Genomic DNA, 25,011 nt, shown 5'->3' on the forward strand with positions numbered 1-25,011 from the left:
TAAGGATATTAGAAGTCACTGAGGGGTTGTTCTGTGACCATATAAAGGCACAAGGCTGCAGGCTGAGTTATACAGGGAACTCTGAGTATCACTCATGTATTATAAGGGATAATGTACCCCCTACTGTAAATGATAAGGATATTAGAAGTCACTGAGGGGTTGTTCTGTGACCATATAAAGACACAAGGCTGCAGGCTGAGTTATACAGGGAACTCTGAGTATCACTCATGGATTATAAGGGATAATGTACCCCCCTACTGTAAATGATTTTAGAAGTCACTGAGGGGTTCTGTGACCATATAAAAGGACAGTTTTCCTGTATACATGTACTTTGGACCTTACGGGAGTGAGCTGAATCTTTCGCGAAGTATTCTTATATCCTACTTTCTGTAACAGTTTTTCATGCATCCATACAGACAGCCAATGTGGCTAACTAGGGGTCGTTAAGCTTTTGTGACACTTATCTTTGTTTAATTTGTATACGTGCAGTTTAGATGTACACAGTCGTTTCGGTGCGCTGCGACAAAACGCATGCGACGGAAATAAGGCAAGAGATAGAAATGTCGGATGAAGTCGCAGCGTTGACCGGATGCAACACAACTGACGGATGCAGACGCTGCGTCTGCATCAGACAGTCGCGTCGGATCAACGCTGTGGCATTTCTATCTCTTACCTTATTTCCGTCGCATGCGTTTTGTCACATGTGCTTTGTCGCAGCGCGTCTGATTCCGCTGAAAATGTCAGTGTAGGTGTAGTCCTACCCTAAGCCTTCAGTACAACCAGGTAAATTCTCCGCAGAAGCCTTCAGTGCGTCCTCGATCGTTCCTTCTGATTTAACGTTCCTGTACATACTGTGCACTTCCTCTTTCTCAGAACTCTAATTCCATTTGTTATTGGACCGTCCGCAAGGTGACTTTAATCCAAGTATCCAATTCAACTGACCTCATGCCGTTGGCCCAGCGTTCGAAGTCTGGAAAGCGAAGCAAAGCGCCTCTAAGACCTTGAGACTCTGTAGTAATTGAGAGAAGGCTTGAACATAATCCGTGATTAGCACCAGGATGCCTCGAAGTCTATTTATACACCCGGAGACTGTGGGCTTTTCTTTATAAAAGCTGCGAGTTCAATGTAAGCGCGGAACTGTAACAAATGATCGTTTGTAAATATGTTTTATGCCTCACTGTGGTGTTTAATGGGGAAACCCCTTTTATTTATCGAACTTAAAGGAACAGTGACTTCAAAAAATGAAAAAGTGGTTTAAGATAACAGATAAGTACTACTATAGTTTATATAAACAAGCTGCTGTGTAGCCATGGGGACAGCCATTCAAGCACAGGATACACATTAGATAACAGATAAGTACTACTATAGTTTATATAAACAAGCTGCTGTGTAGCCATGGGGGCAGCCATTGATGCACAGGATACACAGTAGATAACAGATAAGTACTACTATAGTTTATATAAACAAGCTGCTGTGTAGCCATGGGGGCAGCCATTCAAGCACAGGACACACAGTAGATAACAGATAAGTACTACTATAGTTTATATAAACAAGCTGCTGTGTAGCCATGGGGGCAGCCATTCAAGCACAGGATACACAGTAGATAACAGATAAGTACTACTATAGTTTATATAAACAAGCTGCTGTGTAACATTGGGGGCAGCCATTCAAAGGAGAAAAGGTTCAGGTTACACAGCAGATAGCAGATATGCTCTGTAGAAGATAATGGTGTTATCTGTTATCCACTATTTAACCTGTGCCATATAGACTTTTTTCAAATTCCACCATTGCTACACAGCAGCTTGTTCATATAAACTATAGTAGTGTTTCTGCAGCAAACACATCAGTTTTACCAGTGCAGGGCAACACTACATGATATTTTCATTACTTTAAATCTTTCATTTTTTGGTGTTACTGTCCCTTTAAGACTATAAAACATTAAAGTGAAAGCTCTACCGTCAGCAAAAAAGTTTTTTTTTATATAATATATATTGCCTTAATATTTCATAAATAGGAGCTGCCACGTTGATTCCCAATGGACTGAGATGAGGCTGTCCCATGTATTTTGAATCTAATACAGCAGTGTTGTTGTAATCAAAGCCTCATGTGCTGAGAGGCCCATATAACCTAAAAAGGACATAAAAAGGGGGATTTAACAAAAAGCATCCAAAAAAATAAAATAAATCTTTAAAGGGGTTATTCGCCATTCAGTTCATTTTTATTATCATGTAGAGAGTGAGGTTCTGAAACAGTTATTAGTCGGTTTTTATTATTAGTTGTTTTAAAGCTCTCCATTTAAGGGCAGAGGCATGAGAAGATTCAGGGAGATTTAGTCGGCCGGCGCCAAAGCAGCCTCTTTTTCGGCGACTAATCTCCCCGCTGGCTAGAATGTAAATCGCCGGCGGCTTCGTTTTCCTAAGTTGCCTGACGAGGAAACTTCGGTTAACTTTGAAAAACAAAGCGCTCCGAGTGCCATCCCTCCCGCGATTACTTCAGCTAACTTTGTAAAATGAAGCGCTCAGAGTGCCGTCCAGTGACGTAACTAGAGGGGGGCGGGCCCTGGCGCGGGACGCGTAGCTGGGCCCCCCTCCGTACACCCGGAACCGCCAGGGAATCAGCCCGGAATTCGTGGCGCGTGAGCTGCCGGGGGCCCTGAGGGGGTGCGGGCCCTGGCCCAATCGCACCCCCTGCTCCCCTGGTAGTTACGCCACTGGTGCCTTCCCTCCGGTGATTACTTCGGGCGACTTCGGAAACAAATCGCTCAGAGTGCCAGTTCAGGGAGATTAGTCGCCCTGAAGAAGAGGAGATTTGTCGCCGGGCAACTAATCTCCACGAATGTTCTTGTCTGTCTCTAACCTTACAATCTTGGCGACCTGGTTGCCAGTGTCCAAATTATCCTAGCAACCATGCATTGATTTAAGAAAGAGATTGGAATATTAATAGGAAAGGGCCTAGAACACATAAGGGTAGGTTTAATGACCTATTTTGGGGCTCCCTTTTTGGCTCATTTAATTGCAAGGAAGACTGTATACAGCCCATATAGGGTTGCAACAAACTGTCGGAGGGGAGGATTGGCTGCATGGAGTCAATAGGATATTTGTCAGACTGGCTTCCAGGATGTCTGCTCTCCTTCTTGCACCACTTTCAGCTCAGTGACTCTAAGAGCAGCTCAGGCTTATTAAAAGATAAAATGGAAATTTCCACTGCTCCCCTCCCCTCATCATCTCGGAGTATTTGACATGGCAAAAATTCACTCTTTCTTAAAATGAGTCATCAATGTAAAAATAGCAGCACACACACACACATACACAAAGTGTTGCACTAAATTCCTCCATCTACCAGCACCGCTATTTTTTAAATTCCAGATGGGTAAACAAGTTGTGTTTTTAGTAAATATCGTCTTCCTCTAATGTGCCATTTTTAAGCCGTTACAGATGGACACATTTAAGAACCTGCTATCCGCTGCGCCTTTTGGTTTTAGAAAGCAAAGCATATTGGTGTGGTGGATACAATATTACATTCAACAGGATATTTTCTATATCACATTATACTACGGATGTGCTGTTCAGAAAATTTCCCTCCCCTCCTAAAATCCTGGCCCAGCCCAAGGTTTAGAAGGGACTTTAAAGGGATACTGTCATGGGTAAAAAAAAAAATTTTTTTTCAAAATGAATCGGTTAATAGTGCTGCTCCAGCAGAATTCTGCACTGAAATCCATTTCTCAAAAGAGCAAACAGATTTTTTATATTCAATTTTGAAATCTGACATGGGGCTAGACATATTGTCAATTTCCCAGCTGCCCCAAGTCAGCACTAGTTCACTAGCGAGAGGGAACATGGGTCTCATTAGTCCTAAAATAACTCTTAAATAGAGAGATTTGGCTAGGTATTCGGCATGATCAAAATCCAGGATTCGGTTTGGGATTCTGCCTTTTTCAGCAGTATTCGGATTCGGCCAAATCCTAATTTGCATATGTATTCATATATGCAAATTAGGGATGTGGAGGGGAAGAGTGTGACTTTTTGACACAAAGCAAGGAAGTAAAAAAATGTTTTTCCCCTTCTCACATTCCCACCGAATTAGGGTTCGGTATTCGGCCGAATCTTTTGCGAAGGACTCGGGGGTTCGGCCGAATCCAAAATAGTCAATATAAACAGGTATGATTCAGTTTCCAAAATTCTTCACTAGTTATAGCTGTTGGATTCTAAAGGTGTCTGTGTTACACCTCAATGCGTAATCCAAAAAGTAGTGGTCGAATCAAAACGGCTTCAGGCAGTAATTTTAAACTGCAAAGTGTTTTATTATAGCAGTGTAAGCACACTACATGTTTCGGGCATAACCCTTTGTCAAGTGTAATACAGGCAAGGCATTGTGGGAATTAAATACCTTCTTGGTAAACAAGACACCCCCCCCCCTAAATAGTGGTTTTGGTGCATCCCTACTAGGTATAAGTCGGACAGGCTATCAAGACTCCCAAGGCCAAAAGGGGCCATTGCGTTCTTCATGGGAAACTTTCAACGGCTGCTTTAAGAAACCCAATGTGTTTCACTTGGCTGCTTTCATCATTTGTTATGATCCATGAGATAAGATTACAGCCAGCCGGAGGCTTTAACAGGCCTTGAAGGCCATGGCACACGTGGTGTTTTGTTTGGTGGAACTTAAAACCAGAAGCACGTGGAATGGGACGCTCCTTAGGTTGCCTGGCACCTGCTTACTACCCCCCTCAGGTTGTTTCTTGGTGCAGATTCTAGTGCTTTTATTGGGTGCTGGCTGACCTGTGCCGCTGAATTGGGAAGCCATTGGAGGAGCTTAGGGTGCCGTGGTCATAAATTAAAAAGATCACGGATCTTCCATGTCATTTTTTCATATTTTCCCTCTATTCTAAACACAGGTAGAAATACATATTCAGCAAGTGTTGCTCTATCAATCTACAGTGCTGTGTGACGCCCCCCCCCTATCTTTTTTTTTTTTTTTTATTTATTTTTTTTCTTATGACAAAATTGTATGAGGCCTGACCTTGCGGCAGAAGCAAAGGAGCCTGTTGCTATGACAACACTGCCACAAATTCAGTCCATGTTCCACTAAGGAGCATCCCATTGGAGAATGCTGGAGGAATTTGGTTAACCAGCTGAAGCCGCAGAACTGAGAAGAGGCCTGTCTCTGCTTTTAGTTAGTCTGTGTTTGTGGTGGTGGGAGGTAGTGGTGGTAAATATTTGCTTCTACCGTTACCCCCCCATGTTCAGTTAGACACGTCCGCTTTTCGAAATTTGCTGGGAATCGCTCCTTCAGTAACAGGTCTGTCGCCCAGTTCCTGTAATTTGCACCAGAATTAAAATTGAGCCTGCTGTTGAAAAGGCCGTAAACCTAAATCAGCCTTTGATACTTAGAGGCCTATCAAAGTCCGAATTTATCTTATTATTTTCTGTAAAATACTCCAACCAAATCTGCACATGGTTTTCCCCCTTATTTATCAATACATTTTCCAAAAAGTTTTATGTACGGAGAAAAAACCTAAAAAAATCATGAAAAAAAACCAAAAAAAACCCAAATCCTATGAGTTTTTCAGATTCTCCACCCAAAAACTGAGGGTTTTTTTCTGATTTTTGCCCGGAAACCACAACATTTTTGGCTTATTGTACAAAACCAAGCACAGATCAAGAAATCTTCAGGAATTCTCCCATTGACTTTATAGACGTCGGCAGGTCTGAGATGCCGGATTTTCAGATTCTGACTTTTTCCATACTTGGTGTATAATAAATCCCAAAAAATTCGTTTTTTTCCCCCCCACTAAAATTTTTAATTTCATACTAAAAAAACACAAATTTTTCCATTTTTTTCTTTTTTTGTCTTTCAGAGTTTAGTAAATAAACCCCATAGGATTGGGCAGAACTAGTGCAGTAATGGGCATCAGTGTCGGACTGGGTAGCCAGGGGCCCACCGGTGCTGCTGTCCAGGGCCCTCCTCCGGCTCCCCCGGCTTTGCAAATTTTGCAAATATGGGTGCGGATCTGTGCCGGCAGGGCCCACAAGAGCTAGGGACCCACAAGTTTTTTTCCCCGGTGTCTCACCGGCCCAGTCCAACCCTGATGGGCAGTGAGGGCCGCTGGCAGCTAGGAATCCGAGGGAGGAATGGCTAAATTTAATTTAGGATAATTTATGTAGAGGTTTTTTTTTGCAAGGGTAGACCTCACACTCGGCATATCAGAATGATTTGACTGTTTGGGGTCAACGATTGGTTCAACCCAATAAGCTGCTGACCGTAGAGGACAAATTTACATATGCTCCCACCAAATTTGTGATCAGAGGGCTCTGCAGTTTAGAAAACACAACTGCGGTAGAATTAGGGTGTAGCTGGCCAAGGAACGTCTCTCTGGAGGAGTCAAGATGATGAGGTTGGCACGGGACTGAACTGAAGTAACGAAAAGCTGAGTAATTTTAATAGCTCTTGTTCTAATACAAATCTCTAGTTGATACAATGATGGCTGAGAAAATAAAGGAAGCTTGTGTTTGTGACTTTCATTCTGACCTTGCTTTATAATAAATGCTTCTCTTTTAGATGCCCAGGTTTTTTTATTTCCCTTTGTCCTCTGCTGAAGCAACAGATACCGCAATGAATACTGTCTGTAAATGTCAAGATGGCTGGATTTCTTTTTTTTTTTTTTTTTTCTTTTAATAATCTTGCAAAGTTTATAATCTCACTACGCAGAGCTGCAGGCAATATTACACCTGGGAGCCATCTAGTAGAACCTGTCAGATGGCATCACCGGAAGGGTGGCTGATGGGCATTGACACGATTGTTAATGCAAGTAATATGGGGCATAGCTGGGAAAGAATAGGCTTAGCGGAGGTATTTGGTACAGGAACTTTTATTGGTTATAAGACAGGATGGTAGGTTTTACCCCAATGTTTCTATATATCTGTAACTTTATGAGCTAAGGGGGCCCAGTCTGAAGGTCAGTTAGGGGGAGATTTGGGGTGAGTGCTTATTTGTACCCTGGGTACCCCTGGAACTATAGCAGGGTGACTTACCCCAATGTTTCTATATATCTGTAACCTTGTTATGAGCTAAGGGGGCCCAGCCTGAAGGCCAGTTAGGGGGAGATTTGGGGTGAGTGCTTATTTGTACCCTGGGTACCCCTGGAACTATAGCAGGGTGACTGTTACCCCAATGTTTCTATATATCTGTAACCTTGTTATGAGCTAAGGGGGCCCAGTCTGAAGGTCAGTTAGGGGGAGATTTGGGATGAGTGCTTATTTGTACCCTGGGTACCCCTGGAACTATAGCAGGGTGGCTGTTACCCCAATGTTTCTAAATATCTAACTTTGTAGTGAGTGGTGTTATTAAAAGGTTATAATTTCCATCTATAAAACCACTGTATATACAGTTACAGTAAATGTAAACATGTACAGTAGCTCAAGGCGTCCAGAATTCATCCCTTATGAAGGGAAGGGAGAATAATAATGGTCCTTGCTATATAATATGCCTTGCAGCAATATCTGATGAATATACAGGGGCTCTGAGATTATTTCTAGCATGTATTTCTGGCTTTTGTGCCTCTGCTATTGTCATGTATCTGCCTGGGGTTTCAGATGACTGAGATGCGCCTGCAAACAGCTTGCGTCCTCCTTTAAGAAACGCCAACACCCTTCTCCCCCCCCCCCCCACCAACAGAAAGCAGGAGAGACGACATTGCCTCCAGCTGGAGAGGGAGGAGGGCTGCTTGTAGGAAGTGACCTTGGGGTGTGCGTTCATCAGATTTGAACAACAAAAATACTGGTTCTGGTACCCAGTTTCGTCTGAGTATCCGAACTGTCCATGTTACTGGATCTTTACTCGTGCCCTGGTATAAAACTGGTTAGGGATACCTACAGCAATGCTTCCTTTGTATGATTTATATACCGCTTTTACACTGTATACGTATGTTTTACATTGGATAGCTACAGTATATACAAATGCCTTTCGTCGGTAATCCAAAGCCGTTAGATGCTCTAAAATTAAAGGAGCAGTAAAATCAAGAAATTAAAGTGTTTTTAAAGGAGAAGGAAACCCCCTGGGCGCAAAAATCCCTCCACCCCCCTGGCCTACCTGTCCCCCCGGGCAAATGCCACTAACTTGTTACCTCTCTGCGCAGGTCCTTTCTATGGAGCTCACAGGCGCCATCTTCTCCCAAGCGGTCTTCTTCCTGCTTTGACCGGCGTTTTTGGCGCATGCGCAGTAGGAGCATTTACCGGGTACGGATATACTGCACATGCTCCAAAAGTCACGGAAAACTTTGTGACTTTTGGCGCATGTGCAGTATATCCATACCCGGTAAATGCTCCTACTGCGCATGCGCCAAAAACGCCGGTCAAAGCAGGAAGAAGACCGCTTGGGAGAAGATGGCGCCTGTGAACTCCGTGGACAGGACCTGCGCAGAGGGGTCAGTAATAAGTTAGGGGCATTTGCCCGGCGGGACAGGTAAGCCAGGGGGGAGGAGGTAGGGGGGCAACACAGGGGAGGGTTCTTGCACCCAGGGAATTTCCTTCTCCTTTAAGTACTTAAAATAAAATGTAGTTGCCCTGCACTGGTAAGGGTCAGGGCACACAGATTCTGGGAGACTAATCTCCCCGAACTGCCTTCCCGCAATCTAGAATGTAAATCTCTGTTGGGATGGCACTTTGCGACAACTTGTTTTCTGAAGTCGCCCAAAGTTTTCTTGTTAGGGCGACTAATCTCCCCGAATCTGCCTGTGTGCCCTGACCCTTAAACTGCTGTGTTTGCTTCAGAAACACTACTATTGTTTATATCAGTGGTCACCAACCTGTACCTCGTGAGCAACATTTTGGAGCAATCTTGGATGTTGCTCCCAGTGGCCTCCAAACACGTGTTTCTTTTTGAATTCCTGGCTTAAAGACGAGCTTTAGTTGCATAAAAAACCTGTATACTGCCAAACAGAGCCTCCTGTTCGCTGCAAGTCCATATAGGGGTTACCAATACCCAATCACAGACCTTATTTGGAAGCCCAGGGCACTTTTTTTGTGTTGCTCATTATTTTATACTTGAGTGTGGCTCATGGGTAAAAAAGGTTGGGGACCCCTGGTTTATATAAACAAGCTGCTGTGTAGCAATGGGGGCAGCTATTCAAAGGAGAAAAGGCTCAGGTTACACAGCAGATAAGCTCTGTAGAACATAATGATGTTATCTGTTATCCACTATTTAACCTGTGCCTTTTTTTTCAATTTCCGCCATTGCTACACAGCAGCTTGTTTATATAAACTATAGTAGTTTTTCTGAAGCAAACGGATCTGTAGTGCAGGGCAATAGTACATGATATTTTTACTACTTTACAACTGTATTCCTGTTCCTTTAATACCTGCTACCTGAGGGCCCCCCGCTTCGGTGTCAAAGGCCTCTTCCTGAACTGCAAAACCCCCTCCACCCCCCACACATACCTTCTTATTCTTACGGCCACTGTGGGGCCAGGTAGGGAGGATAAGTAGCAGCGTCGTTGTGCAGGGAGCTGGTCTGGGTTGGCGGGCCCATCCATCAGGTTTTTTCCCGGTGTCCCTCCAGCCCAGTCTGACCCTGTATGCCAGTGAACCCCAACCAGAAGCCCGTGAGCAACATGTTGCTCACCAACATATTAGAAAAACGGTATAATAGAAGATTCATGATTTAAAAAAAGGTCTTTATTTCTGGTAAACTATCTCAAAACCCCTGAACTGGGGGAAAAAAAGTGTTGGAAAGTTAAACTTGTCCAACCCCCCATGAAGCTCCATTTCCCCAAATAGTGTTTATTAAAGGGATACTGTCATGGGAAATGTTTTTTCAAAACACATCAGTTAATAGTGCTACTCCAGCAGAATCCTGCACTGAAATCCATTTCTCAAAAGAGCAAACAGATTTTTTTATATTCAATTTTGAAATCTGACATGGGGCTAGACATTTTGTCAATTTCCCAGCTGCCCCTGGTCATGTGACTTGTGCCTGCACTTTAGGAGATAAATGCTTTCTGGCAGGCTGTTGTTTTTCCTTCTCAATGTAACTGAATGTGTCTCAGTGGGACCTGGGTTTTACTATTGAGTGTTGTTCTTAGATCTACCAGGCAGCTGTTATCTTGTGTTAGGGAGCTGCTATCTGGTTACCTTCCCATTGTTCTTTTGTTTGGCTGCTGAGGGGGGAGGGAGGGGGGTGATATCACTCCAACTTGCAGTACAGCAGTAAAGAGTGATTGAAGTTTATCAGAGCACAAGTCACATGACTTGGGGCACCTGGGAAATTGACAATATGTCTAGCCCCATGTGAGATTTCAAAATTTAATATAAAAAAAATCTGTTTGCTCTTTTGAGAAATGGATTTCAGTGCAGAATTCTGCTGGAGCAGCACTATTAACTGATTCATTTTGATATAAATTTTTTTCCCCATGACAGTATCCCTTTAAAGAAGAAGGAAATATAAAATTGCTGAGGTGTGGTAAGTTATTCGGAAAGGCTGGGTCTCCTCTTCTTCAAAAATCACACCACTGTGTGTTGTTTGTGTGCCGTTCCTCTGCATTTAGGTCCTCCAGGTGTTCACTTTTGGGCTTGGGCGAGTACAGAACTTTTTCTAAGATTTTGGTGTAGAGGGGCAGTTTCTTGGCCTGCTCCTGTGTGATAGTAACGTTACAGTTAATCGATTTATCGGCCCTTTACTAGTTTACATTTCAGCTGTACTGTTCGTTTAATGGCAACGATCATTACTGGCTGGTCAACTGGGGCTAAATTTAGCAGGAATTTTGTCTGGCCGGTTCCAAGTTCACTTGCCTTCAAGAGCCGGCCTATTGCTTATGTCTGTTAGGGAGCTTATCCTTGAGTGAACTGAAATGAGTCTGTTCCATTTAATTCCTCTCCCAAATATACAATACTTCCTTTGCTTAAACCCAGCTCTTGCTGCCGTTTATCCCCATGTGAACTAACGCGAACATGCATGCTCAGCTAATAATTTATAGATTCTGCCCTTTCTTAAAGGGCCTGTTTTTTTTTCCCATGCATAATTCCCCTTAGTACATTGGCAGTTTAGGGTTTGGCTGCTCCTGGCCATCAGATCATTCTAGTACCGGTGCAAGAGAAATCTGTGCCCAGTCACTGTCAATGGATTTCTAAAAAAAAGATTGATTGCTACTTGTGCCTTAAGGGTCAGGGAACACGCTCAGATTCGGGGAGACAAATCTCTTCTTCTGGGCAACTAATCTCCCCGAACTGCCTCCCGCCGGCTAGAATTTAAGTCGCCGGTGGGATGGCACTCGGAACAATTTGTTTTCCAGAGTCGCCCGGAGTTTCCTTGTGAGGGAACTTCCGGTGACTTCAGAAAATAAAGTGTTCCGAGTGCTATCCCGCTGGCTAGAATGTAAATCGCCTGCGGGATGGCACTCGGAATGCTTCGTTCGGGGAGATTAGTCGCCCCGAAGAAGAGGAGTTTTGTCACCTGGCGTGTGCCCTGACCCTTCCCGTGAGCCACATTCAAATGTAAAAATAGTCGGGGAGCAACACAAGCATGAAAAAGTTCCTCGGGTGCCAAATAAGGGCTGTAATTGGTTATTTGTAGCCCCTAAGTGGACTGGCAGCCTACAGGAGGCTCTACTTGGCACTATACTTAGTTTTTATGCAAATAAATCTTATTTTCAAGCCCGGAATTCAAAAATAAGCACCTGCTTTGAGGACACTGAGAGCAACATCCAAGGGGTTGGAGAGTAACATGTTGCTCGCGAGCTACTGGTTGGGGATCTCTGCCCTAAAGGGATTCTGTCACGATTTTTATGATGTAGTTTTACTGTTTACACTGCAAATAATGCACTCTACCATCTAAAATCTCATTCCTAATCCAACAAGTGTATTTTTTTTAAAGTTATAATGTTATATATGTAGGTGCATCTCAGGTCATTTTGCCTGGTCATGTGCTTTCAGAAAGAGCCAGCACTTTAGGATGGAACTGCTTTCTGGCAGGCTGTTGTTTCTCCTACTCATTGTAACTGAATGTGTCTCAGTGGGACCTGGATTTTACTATTGAGTGCTGTTCTTAGATCTACCAGGCAGCTGTTATCTTGTGTTAGGGAGCTGCTATCTGGTTACCTTCCCATTGTTCTGTTGTTTGGCTGCTGGGAGGAGAGGGGGTGATATCACTCCAATTTACAGTACAGCAGTAAAGAGTGACTGAAGTTTTTCAGAGTCACGTGACTGGGGGCAACTGGGAAACAGACCATATGTCTAGCCCCAAAAATGAAATCTAAATAAAATCAATTTGTTGTTTTGAAAAATGGATTTTTTGGAGCAGCACTTTTAACTGATGTGTTTTGAAAAAAACATGTTTTCCCATGACAGTATCCCTTTAAGGCTTAAGTGCAGGACAGTGAACTTTAATGGGCATGCAGAACTTAAATTCCCAGTATGCTTCCGTCAGTTGGATCGGCATACTGTATCAGCGTTTAGAATCCATGCTGTGTGCTTAGGCCTGGCCAACACAAACCTCTTTTCACCCGTTACATGTTGGTTTTCTGCCACTTACAATTGGTCCGACTTTGTATCTTTTATCTTTATAGGGAGAATTTACTGTGAGCTCTTCACTATGCACTAATTGATACTGGCAGATACATTTCACAAAACTCGTAAAGTGGAAAGATAACTATCCATTATGAGCATGCCAGTGTAAGAGGCAAGGCAGTGGAAGAGAATTATTTGCTACTAAGTCACTCCAGACCTCGTTGCTCGTATGAGACTCCAGTCTGTAACGAGATTCTTTATGGGTTAAGCATGTGCCGTTTCTTTTTACTATTGTCGCAAGGGAGCATTGAGAATTGGAGAGTAAGATAAAGCTGGCCAAGTCTATATGAATTTTTATACTCCCGGTTTTGACCATTCTGTTTTGTATATATGTCCCCTTAGGGTTCAGCTATAGAAGATCATTAATAGAAATTAGAAATGCTGTATTTTGTATACTAAACATAAACATGAACTTAATGCACCACAAGCCTAATCAAACAAATGATTTATGCTTTCAAAGTTGGCCACAGGGGGTCACCATCTTGTAACTTTGTTATAGCTCTTTCCAAGACCAAGACTGTGCACATGCTCAGTGTGGTCTGGGCTGCTTAGGGATCGTCATAAATGATCAAAACAGCACAAGTCAAATAATATCTGCCAGAAGCCAATACAGCAAGACTGATTAATAATCACAATGTACAGACTGCACTGGGTCCTGTGTTGTCATGTAATCTAATGTGGATTTTATAGTTTTTGTATTGTTTAATACAAACTTTCTCCAACTCTGCAGAACCAGTGGCTGCAGCAAAATAATCCTCCAAATAGAATCCCAGTTTATCTGTTTAAATCTGGCTCCATGATCTTTGTCCCTGCAGCTGGAGTTGGAAACAGTAAAGGGGATGTAAAGGCAAAAATAAAATCCAATACAAATCTCTACACAGTCGCCGACTGCTCTACAGGGAAACAAACAAAGCTGCTTGAGTTCTGCATGGCTGGGAAGTAAGGCGGGGGCTCCCCCTGCTGTTATGATTGTTTCCCTGCAGAGCAGTTAGAGACTGTCTGAAGTTTCCTATCTGCAGCAGTCAGAGCAAGTAAAACAAAGGCGGAATTTCACTGCATACAGTCAGGTTTATTAAAAAAGTCACATTTTTTAGTTAAAGTATATTGGAGATTTATTTTTCATTGAAGAAAGTAAAAATTAAATTTTTTTTGCCTTTACATGCCCTTTAAAGCAGAGCCTGATAAAATGTTAGATGCTGCTCTGCAGACGAGTCTTGTCTAGGGCACGATGTACAATCCAAGCCGTCCGACAGCAATTCAGATGCGCGTCTGCAGTTTCCTGACATTTCAAAGCATCAGCAGATTTCACAGAGCTTTCTGTTCAGATGGATGGAGGTCGCCAGCCGGAACCAAGCGCCAGTGTACCATGAACACTAAAGCATCCCGGCCCCTTCCCCTGAATCAGACCTGGCCCTTCATCAATAAATTGCATCATTTAGCCAGAAGTTTGTCCGGTGTCTTTACTGGCATCCATCTGCTTTAGTAACTGGGCAAGTCATTGTTCTGTTACATGTTATTGTTGGCATACCCAAATAAATATATATGGTACAGGTATGGGACCTATTATCCAGAATGCTCTGGAACTGGGGGTTTCTGGAAAATGAATCTTTCCGTAATTTGGATCTTCATACCTTAAGTCTACTAGAAAATCATGTAAACATCAAATAAAGCCAATAGGCTGGTTTTGTTTCCAATAAGGATTAATTATATCTTAGTTGGGATCAAGTACAAGCTACTGTTTTATTATTATTACACAGAAAAAAGGGAAATCATTTTAAAAAAATGTAATTATTTCATTATAATGGAGTTTATGGTAGACAGCCATGCCGTAATCTGGAGATTTCTGGATAATGGGTTTCCGGATGACTGATACCATACCTGTATAGTCATCTGAGTGGGGCCAATCCCTTAGGGCAGAGACACATGTGGAGATTCAGGGAGATTAATGGCACGGCAACAAATCGGCTCTTCTTGGAGCGACTAATCTCCCCTAACTGCCTTCCCACATTGGCTAGAATCTAAATCTCCGGCGGGATGGCTCTCGGAGCGATTCATATTCCGAAGTCGCCTGAAGTTGCCTCACAAACTGGCTCTTCTTGGCGCGACGAATCCCCCCCCCCCCCCCGAACTGCCTTCTCGACGGCTAGAATCTAAATCGCCAGTGGGATGGCACTCTGATAGATTCGTTTTTCGAATTTGCTGGCGGTATGGCACTCGGAGCACTTCATTTTCTGAAGTTGCCTCACAAACTGCACTTCTTGGGGCACCCAATCTCCCTGAACTGCCTTCCTGCCAGCTAAAATCTAAAACTCCGGCGGGATGGCTCTCGGAGCGATTCGTATTCCGAAGTTGCCTCACAAACTGGCTCTTCATGGCGCGACTAATCCCCCCCCCCAACTGCCTTCTCGCCTGCTAGAATCTAAATAGCCTGCGGGGTGGCACTTGGAGTGATTTGTTTTCCGAAGTTGCCGGCGGATGGCACTCGGAGCACTTCGTTTTCCAAAGTCGCCCGAAGCTGCCTCACGAGGAAACTTCGGGCGACTTTGGAAAAGGAAGCGCTCCAAGTGCCATCCTGCTGGCAATTTAGGTTCTAGTTAGCGGGAAGGCAGTTCGGGGAGATTAGTGGCCCCAAGAAGAGGCGATTTGTTGCCGGGCGACTATATCTCCCCGAATCTCCACGTGTGTCTCTGCCCTTAACCAGTACCTAAATAATAATGTACAATGTCATTTCCCCCAAAAACAAAACCTGTTCTTACTATTAACCTAACTAAAATCTCAACAATTTCTATTTCTACCACAAGCATTTTGCAAAAGGGATTTGTATCTTGTTGGCCCTTCTCTTGCACAGAAGCTTTGAGGGGAACGAAGGATGTTGTCATGGCAACCACCAAAAAAAAATTTTTAGCTCGGTGAAGGGACAATTTTTACACTCCCTGCTTTCTTCGAGATATTCCAAGGTTAGAAAATGCACCCACCGCAGGCACACACCTCTTTATTAATCTTGTCGTTCCTCCAGGCCCATCTGCGTTCTACATAAATTATATTGCAAGTTAGGTTTTTTCCCTAATAAATATGCAAATATGACTTTTTAAAAAAAGAATATTCCGGGTCGAAGTGGCAGAATTTAAAATCTACCATAGCATCAGGTCGGCAATTGACTAACCAGTGTCGTGAGGAAAAGGAAAATATCTGATTGGCCATTGCACTGTTTTTACACCTGCGGGCACTTTAGCACTTCCTAATGATGATTGCCTTCATTATAGAGGTACATACTCTAGGCAACTTTAATGGGTATGCTTTTGAATTAGCCCTCTTCTGCCGTTGGTTGCTGGGTAATTTAGCCCTAGCAATCAAGTTGAAATTCCAGATTTGATAGTTGCAGAAAAAAATACTCTCCCAGGGCATACTTTTTTTTTTTCCCTTCTTATTTTGAATTTTAGGGCGGATATCCATGCTGCTGGATCTCCCGGACCCTGACTGCTGAAATGTCCTTAGTTACCCTGCTGTTGGAAACTCCAGATGAGGGTAGTGCCATGTGGAGTCCTGCCCATGTACAGTGTTTTAATGTACCAAACCTTATCACATACGCTTCTTGTAGACTGGCCCATAAGCTTCTAACAGTAACGTAAGCCATGCCCGGCCAATACAAAAGCTCTGCTGCTGGTCGGCTAAAGGCGACCATACAAGGGCCGATAAAAGCTGCCGAGCAGCTTATTGGCACGTGTGTGGGGCCATCAGACAGGCGTTGCTGGTCGATATCCAGCCGAAAATCAGCCAGATGCCGATCGGGCAGGGTAAAAAATCCCATTGTATTGCAGCCGCATCTGTCCGTTGATGCGCTCTCGCAATCCGACCGCTCGTATCGCCTCCATTCTGAACCGATTGTCCATGATCGGATCAGCCGGCTATCGCCGACCTCAATGTGCGCATATCGGGGAGAGATCCACTTGTTTGGCGACCTCACCAAATGAGCGGATCTCCCTGTGTATGGCCACCTTAAGACATTGCGTTACCTAACCGTTATTTTTTATTGCTGCCCTTCTTTAATTTAGTGCAGTAAATTGAGGATTTCTGTCATGGCCTGTTAAGGTTCAAGGAAAGCCAACATCTAAACAAACTTTATTGTAACAGCTGGTTTTCATACGGAGGCTCAAGTGGAGGGGCTTACAGCTTGCTGCCATGGGGGTAGTTAAGTGGGTTAAGCCGGTCATACACGGGCAAAAAAAAAGCTGCTGGCTCGGGCTCTCCAGACTAGAGTCCTGCGCGAAACCAATCTCTGGGCCCTCCCCGACCTGCATCCCGGACCCGCTACCCGACCCCAACCTACCTTATCGGCAACCCGACCCGTGACCCGCTGACCATCAAGAAACAGAAAGCGCTGTTATTGTAAATTAGAAGTGACATCACTGGAAGCAGGCGGGATCAGAAAAAAAAGGAGTAAAACTCACTATTGAGAAGACCTGCGAACCGAAATGTGACCCGCAAACTCGGAGAACCGATGAACCACGTCTATACCCACTTCCGAAACTTCTACCTGCAACCCGCAAGTACCCGACCCGCTGCAGGACTCAACAGTGACTGACTCAGTCTGGAGTAATGTATAAAGCGTGTTCCTGGGCCTTGTATAGGGTGCCATGCATTTGGTCACTTACTCTTGTCCCTCTCCGTTGCTTTTAGAGCTCACCCTCATAACTGAGCTTCAGCACCCCAACCAAATACGTTCTGGTTATACTTTGCTCTAGAATAGACTAAAGGGCTACAGATTTATCAGCTCAACATATTGGGGTATTGCCTAATAATGGGCAACTTTTTAAGTGGGAATTTGATGGGAGCCCATTTCACTACTGGCAAAAGAGTTGTGTAAACCACTGGCTGGAGAGCTGCATTTGTTTATCCCTTTTATATCTCTCGTTCGGAATTAAAACAGCGTATACATAGTTACATAGTTTGATTGGGTTGAAAAAAGACAAAGTCCATCAAGTTCAACCCCTCCAAATGAAAACCCAGCTCCATACACACACCCCTCGCTACTTTTATACAGCAGAAGTCCGTCCTTCTCCAGGTCTGATGATCGCCTGGCTTCTGCTACATTATTTTATTTTTTATTTTATGGCAAACTCACTGAACAGTTATGTCCCATGTGGGCTCCCTTCAAGTCACTGACTAACTCAGAGTTAGAGAGCTGAAAAGCAGGAAGTAGTGTTCTGGCTATTCTGTTACACATCAGTCACTCCAGCCTTTATACATTACATTTTTGGCTAACTATATTCAAAACATTTTTTATTTTGCACAGCCTATCTATTTACCCAGTTTTTATTTTTATACTGAACTCTTCCTTTAAAACCATTGAAATGTGTAAATGAATGCATATTCCATTGGATTTTGTTTCATTATGCAAAATACGCTGAACAGAGACCAATGTTGGAATTTATTAAAGGGATACTGTCATGGGAAAAATTTTTTTTTTCAAAATGAATCAGTTAATAGTGCTGGTTCAGCAGAATTCTGCACTGAAATCCATTTCTAAAAAGAGCAAACATATTTTTTTTATATTCAATTTTGAAATCTGACATGGGGCTAGACATTTTGTCAATTTCCCAGCTGCCACTGGTCATGTGATTTGTGCCTGCACTTTAGGAGAGAAATGCTTTCTGGCAGGCTGCTGTTTTTCCTTCTCAATGTAACTGAATGTGTCGGACATGGGTTTTTACTATTGAGTGTTGTTCTTAGATCTACCAGGCAGCTGTTATCTTGTGTTAGGCAGCTGTTATCTGGTTACCTTCCCATTGTTCTTTTGTTTGGCGGCTGGGGGGGGGGGAAGGGAGGGGGTGATATCACTCCAATTTACAGTACAGCAGTAAAGAGTGATTGAAGTTTATCAGAGCACAAGTCACATGACTTGGGGCAGCTGGGAAATTGACAGATTTTCAAAATTAAATATAAAAAAATCTGTTTGCTCTTTTGAGAAATGGATTTCAGTGCAGAATTCTGCTGGACCAGCACTATTAATTGATTCATTTTGAAAAAATTTATTTTTCCCATGACAGTATTCCTTTAAGTACCCAAGACCTGATTTTTGGTTGTTTTTTTTCCCCCTTGTCCCAGCAGTCCCTTGAATTCTCAGATCCTGAACTGGCCGGGAGATTTTGATGCAACGGAGCCAAATCCAATAAAATGTAATCTTTAGGCATCCAGCTGGGGAATCTTTCCAGACACTTAGGTCACACAGCCCAGAATGTTAAGGCTGCAAAAGGACGGCGAACTGAACAGTATGGGAAGAACAGAGGGGGCCGGTGGGTCTGAATCTGCTGCAAAGTCTCCTGTTTCTGTGCTAATCCTAGTGATGCCCTCTCCAGATAATCCAGATCCCTTGGTGACACGGAGTCACCGATAATTGGGCTCTATTATCCCAGGCTTTTAAGCCTCTAACCAAATAGAGTTGTCCCTGATTAAACCCAGGCTCCAGAATTAGCATTTTGTAAGCCGATAAGAGATCTTTGTTTGTTAGACCTTTGCATACACCTATTTGTGCATGTATGTTGCCTAGTTCTTGCCTCCGTACTAAGGCTGGTGGCACGTGATGATTAGGGGGAGATTAGTGACAAATTTTCTCTTCTTCGGGCGGCTAATTTCCCCAAATGCCTTCCCACCAACAAGAATGCGAATCGCCGGCTGCATGGCATGCGTAGCTCTTTATTTTCCAAACTCGCCCGAAGTTGACTCATGAGGAAACCTCAGGTGGAAATCCGAATCGATTCGCATGCCATCCCGCCGGTGATTTGTATTCTTGTCGGCAGGAAGTCATTTTGGGGAAATCAGTCGCCGAAGAAGAGATTTGTCGCTCAGCGACTAATATCCCCCGAATCTTCATGTGTACCACCACCCTAAAGGCGGCTATACATAGAGATTCAAGGCTGGCGATATTGGGCTGATCATAATAAAGGCAATATGGTTATCAGGGAGTAACGGCAGACACTACAGACAGGAGGCCTTGTGGCAGATGGAGGGCCCCAAGATTTGTGAGCTGTGATGGTGGCAGGTCTTGTGGGGCAGGTTTAGGTAACCCGTAGGTTTTTGGCATACTGGGACATGGCTGGGGTGGATCAGGGCATAGCAATGCCTGTTTTTCTACATTTTAGAAGGGAACTCTGTCTAGGTGACTAATGAGCTAATAATTGGGGTCATGCTATTACTATGTGGCTTCATTAGGGCCCTGGTTTTGGGCTGCAAGGCTCTGGGAAGTCTTGTACATGGGCACTAAATACAGGGTTCCCTTTTGCTCTGTACCACTAGTCCTATGGACGTGAGTGATCCTTAGATGGGCTTTACGGCTGCACTTTTGTGATTCTCATGGATTTAGCACCATGACTTGAGCGCTAGTGGGTGCATCTTATAATGGGTTGCCACCTTTTCTGGAAAAAAACATTATATATATTTTGCATCTCGGGTCATTTTGCCTGGTCATGTGCTTTCATAAAGAGCCAGCACTTTAGGATGGAACTGCTTTCTGGCAGGTTGTTGTTTCGCCTATTCAAACTGAATATGTCTCAGTGGGACCTGGATTTTTACTATTGAGTGCTGTTCTTAGATCTACCAGGCAGCTGTTATCTTGTGTTAGGGAGCTGCTATCTGGTTACCTTCCCATTGTTCTGTTGTTAGGCTGCTGGGGGGGGGAAAGGGAGGGGGTGATATCACTCTAACTTGCAGTAAAGAGTGACTGAAGTTTATCAGAGCACAAGTCACATGACTGGGGGCAGCTGGGAAACTGACAATATGTCTAGCCCCATGTCAGATTTCAACATTAAATATAAAAAAAAATCTGTTTGCTCTTTTGAGAAATAGATTTCAGTGCATAATTCTGCTGGAGCAGCACTATTAACTGTCATTTTACCATGACAGTATTCCTTTAATTCATTGTACAGTGCTGCGTACATAAGTAGCACTATATAGATACAAATATACCTACAAGTCCCGTTTGGCTGCTTTAATAAAGGAGAAATGTGTACACACCCTGAGCCATTCTGCCCACAGTCATTTAACTCTGCTGCGTCTGTTACATACGTGTGTGTGACCGACATGTATGTTACTGTGATTTCTGCTTGGTGAGGTTGCGCCGGAGCCCTATTGCACAACTAAGCTTTTATTTTCTGCTCTGGGTCTAAACAACAAGGGCTTTCTCTTGCGCAAGAGACAGACAAGGAGGGTCCCTGGTATTTTACTGGCCTGGTCGGTAAAAATGATGGTTGATCCCAATATTATTAATAGGGAAAAAAGTTAAATATTTAGGAAGGCCGATATTTTTTTCCACAAAAGGTGGCAACGCTACCGGCCTGGCCTGTAAAAATTGTTTTTTTTCCCCCCCAATGTAATTAATAGGAGAAAAAGTTAAATATATACTAAGGCTGGTATTTTTTTCCAGAAAAGGCGGCAACCCTAGTTGCACAAGCGGCTGCACGCTCTGCTCATGTGCGGCTACAGGGAGCCCCTTTATAGGTCCCCCGCTAGTGCAAAGTAACTTGGCCGGACTCTGTGCCAGTGCAGGGAGAAGCGTGCAAGGTTAGAGACGCAGATTCTGTTGTACGTGCAGCGTTCACCCCTCCCGGCACAGGAAGAGTTAATGTTCCATTGGCAGCAGGCGTTCTCGCTGCAGCTTCTGTGTCGCTCCTGATTGGCTGCTGAGGGGTGAAATTGAAACCACAGTAAACTTTTGACCCTGTAGCAGCCTTTTCTTGGGAGCTGGTGGAGCCCAGTGTTTTTCCTCTTGTGCTCTCTCCACCCACCCCTGGCGCTCAGCACTGCCTTTTTCCACTCCGCCTGTGAATAAAGCCTTCATCAGAACTCGGACTCTTTCCTGTCTCTAGCGTGCCTCTTAGGCTTGTTTGTGACTACTTGCTCCCCCCTCACCCTCCCAGTATCAGCCTGAACACTCCATCCCCTCTCCTGCTCTTGTTTGCTCCATCTCTCCCTGACCAACTCTCTGTCTTCTTGGCCATACACGTAACAATGACGATCTTTCCTGGAAAAGATGTTTCCAAGAAAGATCGTTCTTTACAATACACACGTGTAGAGCTGAATGGTCAGATATAGATATAGAAACAATAGAATTCTACCTGTATCTGACCATTCAGCACCAACAATGGCCGATGTTTGGGTTCCTTCAAAGGCGCCCAATTTATATTTTCCGTCCAGCCGATCAACAAGCCGACCGATATCCAAGTCTTCTGCCGATATCAGTCGGCTCGGCTCCCGACATACACGCACCAAATATCATACGAAAATTAGTTTCATACGATAATATCGGTGCGTCTTTGGCCACTTTAACGCTTGAAGAAAAGGTCAGCCTCAAGCCTTGATAAAGGGCCCAGGTGGCCGAAACGTTGCCCTATTTTTGGATGTTTTTTTCAATAAACCTCACACTGTTTCAAATTCTCTCCATTAGATTGTCTGACCCTTGAACCGGGCGTGGGTCCTTCAGCATAGCACCTGATACCGCAAAAGGTATTTATTCAGGGGTATCGGCTCTCTATCTGTGATATTGCATATGGCCACCTTAACCGGCGGAACCAGATCAGCACTAACTTCAAAGGCCCCCAATCAAAATTTTCCATTTGGGCTGATCAACGAGTCGACTGATATCCAAGTCTTCTGCTCATTTCAGTTGGCTTGTGTCCTGCAATACACGCATCGAATAGCGTACGAAAATTTGTTTAGTACGTTATTATCTGTGCGTCTATGGCCACTTTAACAGCGGAACCCGATAAGCACTAACTTCAAAGGCGCCCAATCAAAATTTTCCACCTGGGCTGATCAAGACGACTGATATCCACCTCATCTCGACTCTGGTGCTAATGTGCGAGATGATGTGTGTCTTTGTATTAATTTTAATGAATATTAAATATTAGGAGAATGTAAAGAAACTTTCATCAGTAGGTGCTCATGGGCGGGGCTAAGGATTTTCTCCTGTTCTGCATGGGTGTGGCTGAGGGGCCTTTCAATGCTTCAGAGCAGTTTCTCTCCTAATGTAACTCTCAGTACTACTAGATGGGGCCAAGGGACCTCGTGTCTTTGTGAGCTTATACAAGCATCCACAGGTTATGTGTGGTCAAGACTTTTATATAATACGAACATTCATATTTGAGGTTTTTCTTGTAAATAGGAAATGGGCTTCAACAATTTTTCCAAGGTTCGATATTGAGCTTTGTGATGCAGAAAAAAACTGTTTATTTTCCTTAGTTAAATGAGAATTTTTAGGTAAATATTTTCTTTTCAGAGGGAATCATGGTGATTACCCATTAACCGTGCGCAGGCCCACTGGATTAGGCAGAATATGACATATAACATATTGTGTGCCCAGAGCATTCCTTCTCTGTATATTTGTATTTATACATATGGGAGGGAGGTGGCATATTGTTTCCCTTAGACAGTACAGTATGAGGGTATAGCTTATTGTGTGCCCAGTACATTCCTTCTCTGTATATTTGTATTTATACATATGGGAGGAGGAGGTGCCATATTGTTTCCCTTAGACAGTACAGTATGAGGGTATAGCTTATTGTGTGCCCAGAACATTCCTTCTCTGTATATTTGTATTTATACATATGGGAAGGAGGTGCCATATTGTTTCCCTTAGACAGTACAGTATGAGGGTATAGCTTATTGTGTGCCCAGAACATCCCTTCTCTGTATATTTGTATTTATACATATGGGAAGGAGGTACCCTATTGTTTCCCTTAGACAGTACAGTATGGGGGTATAGCTTATTGTGTGCCCAAAACATTCCTTCTCTGTATATTTGTATTTATACATATGGGAAGGAGGTGCCATATTGTTTCCCTTAGACAGTACAGTATGAGGGTATAGCTTATTGTGTGCCCAGAACATTCCTTCTCTGTATATTTGTATTTATACATATGGGAAGGAGGTGCCATATTGATTTCCTTAGACAGTACAGTATGAGGGTATAGGTTATTGTGTGCCCAGAACATTCCTTCTCTGTATATTTGTATTTATACATATGGGAAGGAGGTGCCATATTGATTTCCTTAGACAGTACAGTATGAGGGTATAGGTTATTGTGTGCCCAGAACATTCCTTCTCTGTATATTTGTATTTATACATATGGGAAGGAGGTGCCATATTGTTTCCCTTAGACAGTGCAGTATGAGGGTATAGCTTATTGTGTGCCCAGAACATTCCTTCTCTGTATATTTGTATTTATACATATGGGAAGGAGCTGCCATATTGTTTCCGTTAGACAGTGCAGTATGAGGGTATAGCTTATTGTGTGCCCAGAACATTCCTTCTCTGTATATTTGTATTTATACATATGGGAAGGAGGTGCCATATTGTTTCCCTTAGACAGTACAGTATGAGGGTATAGCTTATTGTGTGCCCAGAACATTCCTTCTCTGTATATTTGTATTTATACATATGGGAAGGAGGTGCCATATTGTTTCCCTTAGACAATACAGTATGAGGGTATAGCTTATTGTGTGCCCAGAACATTCCTTCTCTGTATATCTGTATTTATACATATGGGAGGAGGTGCCATATTGATTCCCTTAGACAGTACAGTATGAGGGTATAGCTTATTGTGTGCCCAGAACATTCCTTCTCTGTATATTTGTATTTATACATATGGGAAGGAGACCTAAAGATATAAGGACTTCTAACAGGGGGTGGCAGATTAATATATTGTAATCTCCATATCCATGAAATAACAGTATTACAAATAACAATATAACAATATTACAAAAAGCATCACATTTGTTTTTTTTTTTAAAAATAGCCTTCCTGGGAATTCAGTTTTCTTGTTTGACTTGCATAAAAATGCCTTTTGCGTATCCCCCCCCCCGTCCCCCTTCCTTCTTTTTGTTCATATGGTATAAACCTTGTGAACCCGAGCGCTGCCGCTTGTACGTGTCCAATCCCTAGATGGGAACCAAGTGAATCCTCTCTTTGGATTTCTGCCAGTCACATTGTATGAACAATGACTATAATATGAATAATGGCACATTCCATGCCCCCTCTTGTGTGTTTCTCCCCTAAATCTATAGAAAACCGAGCCCACCATAATGGCCTATCCTTGCCTGTCCCTCTGTTCCCATGGAACTGCCATCCCTCCACGTCTCTGTTTATTAGAATTCCACCACTTTGTACAACGCCATATAATACGTTCAGCCAAAACCTTTTTAAAGGGAAACTGGAGTTGTATCTTAAATTTCGTAATCCTTTCATTAAAGTTATTCTTTAAACAGGAAAAAATAGTTGCACAACCTCAACTATTTTTAAAATGTAATTTCCCATTAAATTAGGCAATAGAAGATTTTTATTAAGTCAGCCACATTTTAAAGCACCTAAATAGCTGGAGAACTTGCTCCTGTCATAGAATACTCACCCTACGTACTGATAAAGTCTATTGATAACCCAGGTTCTCTGCTCTCGACTCTGCTCATCC

The 25,011-nt window shown here is 43.3% G+C and overlaps 1 protein-coding gene across 4 annotated transcripts in view; it reads left to right on the forward strand.

The window, feature by feature from the left end:
- The window catches only part of ncoa3.S (nuclear receptor coactivator 3 S homeolog), a 92,539-nt gene that overhangs the window by 12,871 nt on the left and 54,657 nt on the right, over nucleotides 1-25,011 (forward strand). For 2 of the 4 annotated variants that reach the window (XM_018237322.2, XM_041577686.1), the window contains exon 2: nucleotides 21,994-22,052. The exons of the other annotated variants lie outside the window; for them this stretch is intronic. The gene's annotated coding sequence lies outside the window, so the exon portion shown is untranslated. The remainder of the gene's footprint in view (nucleotides 1-21,993; nucleotides 22,053-25,011) is intronic. 4 annotated transcript variants of the gene reach the window in all.

Source organism: Xenopus laevis, chromosome 9_10S, assembly GCF_017654675.1.
Source record: "Xenopus laevis strain J_2021 chromosome 9_10S, Xenopus_laevis_v10.1, whole genome shotgun sequence".
NCBI classification, from domain to species: Eukaryota; Metazoa; Chordata; class Amphibia; order Anura; family Pipidae; genus Xenopus; species Xenopus laevis.